We start from the raw sequence: 7,124 nt of genomic DNA on the forward strand, positions 1-7,124 counted from the left end.
CATCTTTGGTCAGTCTCTCTCTAGACTGAGTCCTCACTCTGCTACCACATGGGCCCGCTTCCTCTCCGCCACTGCGTAGTGCCCCTCCTCTGCCCCAGCCTTGCACCAGAGCCAGTCAGCTGGGGAGGGCAGACGGTCACCAAGGCTGCCAAATTTCCCCCCGCATCCCCCAGAACCCTTCTCCGTTGTGACACGAGCGGCTTGCGTCAGCGCCGCCGTGGCTGGAAACAGCAGGGCTGACAATGACATTTGCTGCCGAGCCCCTGACATTGAACTCAGCCAGTTAGAACATCGGGTGTCTCGCTGGCAGAAGCAACCGCTCGGCTTCGACACCGCCAGCCAGCACGGGGACAGGGGAGGGAGGGGAATGAAAAAGCAGAAGCAGCAGCCAGACAGCTGCCGCCTCCTCCTCCTTTTGTGCAGAAATGTGTTTTTGTTTGTCAGTCAAACAGATTGTTTCCCCCTTCTTCACAGGCCAATTGTTTCTGCTGCCACGAGATAAGGGATTGAAAAGGGCTATATTTTGATGGTTCTGAATCTGGGACCTCAGAATTGGAGGGTAGACACCGAGGGGGAGGAGATTCATGTTCAAATTGTCCCTTTTTTTCCCTTTCTCCCGCCTGGAAGCTGCTTCTGCCTCCCAGCTCTCCTGCTATTTAATCTCCGCGTCTCTGGTGCACTCCGGAGGTTTATGCAATTTCGTCCTCTTTGCACCAGCTGCCGAGAAGAGTCCTTCTGTCACCTCGCTGGTCTCTCGCCACGGCTCCTCCCTCCGTCCTCCCACTGAAAAATACCAGCAGAGCGTAGCTGGACCCACTGCAGACGTACATCAAAGGGTGAGGCCATGGTGAGGTTGTCCCCCTGTGATGAAGATTTTGTGCAGGAAGCTCCTAGGAGGGTCATTGCCCTCAATGGGCTTGGACAGTAAATGGAGACGTGGAAAGAAACTAGTTCGTAGGAACAAGACTTCATCCCAAGAAGATCAGGACTAGCAAAAGGCCAGCCTAGGACAGGCCACCAAAACAGTTTGTTGACGTCCAAGTTCAGCTGGAGGGAGCATCTTCTGCAATAACTCATCTTGGCTGCTTCCCCAAAAATTAATACTGGTGATATTTAGGCCCATTACTCCGAGTTTCTGGGACTGTGGAGAGATGAGAGGCTGGGGCTGAGACCCACCAAACTCTGTATTATTAGGATAAGTAAATTATTTATGTTATGGGAGCACCCAAAAGACCCAAACAGGACCAGGGCTTGTGGTGCTGGACTCTGAACAGATACAGATAAATAGAGTACCTGCCCTAGAGGACTTCCATCTAAGATATTGGGTCGCACTGAAACTTGTGGGGATCAGTCACTGATGTGAAGGCCCAGAGCGAGAGTCCCTTTGCTCCTGTATACTGGTCACATCTTGTTTAATTATCCAGTGCTCAGGAGCAGAGGGAGGGCTTTGCCTCTCATCCTCTGGGGATCACAGCCTGGAAAGGGCCAGCGCGGTTCATATCCAGCTCATAAGCCTCTCAGAGCTGAGGCTTGAGGAGTGAGATTCACTCAATTAATTTTGCTTTGGCAAAAAGTCCATTTTTATTGCTATTTCATGCCTTCAGTATAGATTTTCTCTGCTCGTCTCAAAGGGATAATAAAACCCGACTCGTTCTTTTTATAAGAAGTCTCACCCTCTTGCATTGGGCTGTCGTGTTCCCCACCTATACATGCAAATTTAAAGGCAAAGAGTTGTCATTTAAAGACAAAAAATGACTCAGAAAGCCAATCTGTGAGCAAAACCCGTCGTACCCAGGCACTCAAACTAGGGCACCCAAACTTGGTGACATCAAGAGCTGCCCTGTCAACGTCTAACTGACCTAGAATGGAGCAGCCTGGAGCTGGCCATCCTATTTATTAGGGTGGCGTGGCCTGGGAGACAAGTCCTAGCAGGCCATGCTCCATCTTGCTTCAAAACCGCTAAGATCAAGATGGCCGAGGGCCTATAGTATTCATGGGCCGCACTCCCACATTACAGGTGATGGCCACTTGGGCTGCATTCAGCTCCTTGTCCACACTTTGGCTGTCCTTGCTGTAAAAAGTTCCACCTGGATGTGCTAGGCCTGATTGCCTTCTACCTTACGCGTCGGGCCCTATTGATCATTGCTGGGCAGTGCTGACAAAAAGGGGTCACAGGGCAGGTGTCATGGTTTCCCCGGGGGAAGATCCCTGGTGCATGTGTCCCTTATGCCAGGAACAGAGCTGGCTCCAGGAACAAGGAGTGTTGCAGCGTGGGCTGGGGACAGGGCGTGTGTGGGCTGAAGGAGAGGGGACAGGAGCTCCCCCCAGCTATTCTATCCCCCTGCAAAACCCTATTGGGGCCACTGCAGCAGGACTGTAATTTAAGGGTGTCCCTCAGAGTTGCCCTAGCCTGCATTAGGGGTCACAATGAATAAGGGAGGTGCAAACTGTCTCTCCTCTGCTGCTGCCAGCACATGGGTGGTTCCTGGTGTTGTCACGTACATGAATGGAAAGTGGGTGTAGGACGGCACCATTTTCACACTCAGGGTAAATGACAGCCCAAGGTGCAGGGCAGTGGGGAGTCGGGTGTCAGCAGCTGATATTAATAAGGAGAAGACTTCAGCTGAAACAAAGTCACAAAGTCTGTGTTTCCCAGCTGTAATTGTATGTTTGATATAGCAACCTGCATCTATGGGCGTAACCATGCGGCAGGACCTACCTGAAAACACTGGGCCCGATTCTCCTGTCACTTACGCTGGCGTAAATCAGGAGTAAATGCGAGTGGAGTTAATGGGGCAACATCTGTACAAAACCAGGCAAGGCCATGACTACAGGGTGGTGTTTTGCACAAATGTAGCTATATCAGCATAGCTGCATCAATGCAAACTGTTAGCACAGATAGCCTGCACTGGTTTGAAATGGGGCTTCTCTCTGCATAGTCCAGGCTAAAGTGAGTGGCAAATCAAGCCCAGCTGCTGAGGATCTGACTATTTACAGTAGATTATAAATGTGAAAGTTTGAGAGGAATAATTTTTTTGGTCTTTTTGGCCCCCGCACCTCCTTTTCCAACCCAGCCTGTCAGCTGTTCTGTCGGGTCACTTTTCCACTTCGTTCTGTGAATGCAAAGCCTGTGGTGCAGGCATGCCGCACCCGCAGCGAGAGGAAACCCACAGATGGGTCTGCTCCTGCAGGTGTGGCTGCAACTGACAAAAGTTTTAAAGGTGGCCTGTGCTGGAATGGGGGAAAACGATAAGAGCGAGGAAACCTGTGAGAATAAAACCCTGGTTAACTGAAACTCTCGGGGTCCGGAGGTCGGTTACTGGCACGTCGCCTAGGGCTCAGTTTCACAGTGCTTTCAGGAGTTCATGCATCTGAAGCTGCAGCCTGTTCTACCAGTTAAACAAACCCTCTAGTATCCCAAAAGTTCCGGTGTTTTCACTGACCAGTGCGTGAGCAGGATTCACAGCTCACCTTCCCTTGTCTTTAACAGCTTAGCACTAGGTGGTTACAAAGATGTAATTAAACTAGGGATGGTCCTGAATGTAAAGCCTAGATCTAAACAGGCCTGTATTTTGGAGAAGTTTGGCTGTGGATCCAAACTTCATTGGTGAGCGCTATATGGACTGGAACCAAAACCCAGATCTGAATATCCCCAGATAAGAACCTAATGTTTGCAGCTCAGAAGGAGGTTTAATGCAGGAGAAAAGATTGGTTTTTCAGGGCTCTCAAAGAAATAACACGTGAGGTCCCATCTACAAGGATAAGCCTCTAGGCTGCCTTCTTCCAACCTGTGGTTCCCCTCACTTGGGTTCTGGCACCAGTTTGTGGAGGAAATCAAAATGGACCCAGTTACTCAATCTACAGAGTAGCAGTAGAGTGGCTCAGAGATAATGGGTGGTGGGGACTTTTGGGAGAGGCAAACCATTTACCTGAGTGCGTGGTGTGTGTGTGACAGCAGGGCCCCTTAAAATACACGTTTAGGAGCAGTTGACCTGCCTAGATGAACTCAGAAACTATTTCCTGATAGCTGTGGATTCTGAACAGGAACACTGTGTGGATTTCCAACTATACCGGGAGATACATCTTATGGGGGAGACATTGGACACAGGTCCCCAGCATGGGTGGTCTCTTCATGAGACAAGGATGGTATCTGTAGTTGTCTTGTAATTAAATTCCCAATTTAGATCTATTCTACTTCTCTAAATTTCCCCATGTAGCTTCAAGCGGGTGTAGTATTCTTCCTCATTTCCTGTTCGAAACAACTCATGTCGCGCCCCAGAGGAAGCTGCATTTCAGTGGTTGTTGAAGTGACCCCAGTGCAGCCTGCAAAGCACTTTGCAGGCCTCCTGGACAAAAGGCAGTAGAGAAACATTAAGTCATTGTCATTATATCACACGGCCATTTTTAAAGCCCTGTCTTAACGTAGTTGGAGACCTGGGTCATCCTTATGTCAGTGGGAGATTCAGTGGGGTCGGAGAGAGACCTACCATAAAACAGGTTCTTTTCTCCATTTTTACCGGCTGCTTAATATCCTTTTCTAACCCATCCCCCAACATAGCTCAAGCTGCATTTTCATCAGCCATTGGTGCAATGGCTGAACGGTTAAGGCATAACTACAGTCCTGAAGGTTTACATTTGAGTCTCGCTCGATCTCACACTGAAAGGTCACCTCCAGTTCACCCAGCTGCAAAACGGGTACCCAAACCATCAGTTTAGGGCAGCCAAAGGCAGTGGGACGTGATGCAGTCCACATTGCTTCCTCCTGTCCCTTGGCTGTGAAACAGACATGCTTCAGCCACATCAGCTCAATGAGCCAATGGCTCAGGGGAACTTTGATTGGTATAAACTAGGGAAGTGCAGCGGTTAGGACTGGGAAATCAAAACTTCTGGGTTTTAGACCTATCTCTGCAACTGACCCATGGTGAGACCCTGGGCATAACTGCTCCTGTCCCTCTGCTTTCCAGTCTTTGCAAATGGGGATAAAAATGTCATTTTCCCCATTTTAAAGTGTTTTTAGGAACAATAAATGAGAATGAAAATCCTTCCTGTTACGGTGCCCTTGGCACTGATCATTACGTGACCCAAGACCCACAGAGCCGAACACGACTCACAGACCATCCCCTCCATCACAACAGCAAGGACGATGTCTCGAGTTCTAGCACTACATTGGTTCTGTTCAGATGTTATCGGGGGGGGGGGGGAGGCAGAGCTGTATCCCTGGGGTGGGTAGGATCCTGTTCCTCACAATGTGCTGTCAGGGAGGCACTTTTACCCGTAGCGCCAAAGACACAGACCTGCAGCGGGAGGCAGCTGCTGGGCGCTGAAGGGTCTTTACAGCTGGCTGTAGGCAGGAGCAATTGGATCTGCCCTGTGAGAGGCCCTGCACCTTTGGGGGCCCCAATGCGATTACACACCATGGCCATATGAACCCAGCCTCCGCCAGGCCTCTGGGGCACTCCCCTAGCTGGAAACCCCATCTCTGTTTCAGGCTGAGTACAGGGCTCCATTCTGAGCAGTCAGAAGAGGCCAGCTGGAGGGGCAGGTTGCTTGGGAGCCGCCACAAAGGGGGCAGAGGTAGGGCCCACTGGCCGCCGCAGGCTTTTGCAAAGAAGGGATTGATCGTGTCTCGGGGGCGGCTTGGCCGTTCCTGTCCAGGCAGCAAGGAGCAAACACACACCCCAGCAGTTCCCCTCCTCTGACGTCAATTAAAGGCTCCGACAGGTCCGCGACGTCAGCCAAGATGTATTGCAAACAGATGGAAAGCCCTTGAAAAGTCTATTCCTCGCGGAAGGGAAATAATATACAGTGTCTCCTTCAGGCTGACACTCGGGCCGCCTGGTGCAGGGGGGCTGTCTACTCGCTATGGAGCGGCCTCGGGGCTCCCACTACCTTTTCTGTCTGCGGATTTCTCTGCAATAGCCAGCGCTGCACAAAAAGCAGGTCTGCGGCTGAAAAATCTGCTCCAGCAGAAGAGGTAGACGGGGGATGCCCGGGCTCCCAGGCCGGAGGTCCTCAAACTTTACTGTCAAAATGCAAACTTCTGTCTCGGTCCTCGGGGGTTTGGTTCAGAGTCTCCCTGCGCTGGCCCCGGCCTGGGAACTGCAGCAGGAGGAAAAGACCCGCTGCAGGGCTTGTCTTGTTCCTCTCCCCGGGAGCCAGGCACGGGCAGACGCCGGGTTAGGCTCGTGAGGGTGGGTGGAAGGGAGAGAAGCGCAGCTCGGGGGCTCCCTGGAAAGTTGGCAGCAGGGCCCGGGCCGGGCCGGGGCCGGGCCGCCCCCCCACAGCCTGGGAATCACGGGGGGCCCAGAGCACAGACCCCGCGCGCCCAGCGGCTGGGCTGCAGCCGGCCGGCCCGCTGCGACGTGGAGTCACTTGCAGCCAGGGGCTCTCGCCTCCCCGCGGGGCCCCGGATCGGTCTCCGGAGCCGGGCAGCAGCGGAGGCAGCCGGAGCCAGAGTAGCTGTCCCCGACCCCCCCACACACCCCCACACCCCCGCTGGCTGCTCCCCGGCGCCTTCTCCGCCAGCCCGGCCCGGAGCCCCAGGGCACGCTCGGGCCTCGCCTCCCCGGGGAGCCGCTGCCGCAGCCGCAGCCCCGTGCGCTCCGCTCCACTCCCCCTGAGCCGGGCGAGGCTCCGCCGCTCTTACCTCGCTCCGCCGCCGCTCACCGCAGGCGCCTAGCGGGGCAGTCGGGCCAGGGACGCGGGGCGCGGAGGCTCCTCCGGTGCCCATCCATGGGAGCGCCCCCCGCGGCCGGATTTCCTCCCCGCCTAGCCCCGCTCCGCTCCCCCGGCGAGTCCCGCGGGCAAGTCAGGGACTGCGCCCCCCGGGCTTGGCCCCGCTCCGCCGCCGCTCCGCCTGCAGCCGAGCGCGCTCCGGCGCGGGTGTCGATGGCAGCCCGATCCCACTTCGCACAGGAAGGGCGAGCGGGCGAGGAGGGGGGGAGAAGAAAGTTAGAGGCATGGCTGGATGCTGTCGGAAGTGCACGCTCATGTTTCCCTCCGGGGAAATCCAGGTGTTCTGCCCGGGCCGACAGCCCCATCTGCCGGCCGGCCGGCTTGCCCACGTGGCCCTGCCCGCGGGTGCGTCCTGGTGGGTCTGCAAAGCTGCCTCGCCGTGGGGCCGG

The 7,124-nt window shown here is 54.5% G+C and overlaps 1 protein-coding gene across 2 annotated transcripts in view; it reads right to left on the reverse strand.

The window, feature by feature from the left end:
- The window catches only part of RAI1 (retinoic acid induced 1), a 133,459-nt gene extending 126,622 nt beyond the window's left edge, over nt 1-6,837 (reverse strand). For both annotated transcript variants that reach the window (XM_074965100.1, XM_074965093.1), the window contains exon 1: nt 6,647-6,837. The gene's annotated coding sequence lies outside the window, so the exon portion shown is untranslated. The remainder of the gene's footprint in view (nt 1-6,646) is intronic.
- Between the last annotated feature and the right edge of the window lie 287 nt (nt 6,838-7,124).

Source organism: Natator depressus, chromosome 10, assembly GCF_965152275.1.
Source record: "Natator depressus isolate rNatDep1 chromosome 10, rNatDep2.hap1, whole genome shotgun sequence".
Classification (NCBI taxonomy): Eukaryota; Metazoa; Chordata; order Testudines; family Cheloniidae; genus Natator; species Natator depressus.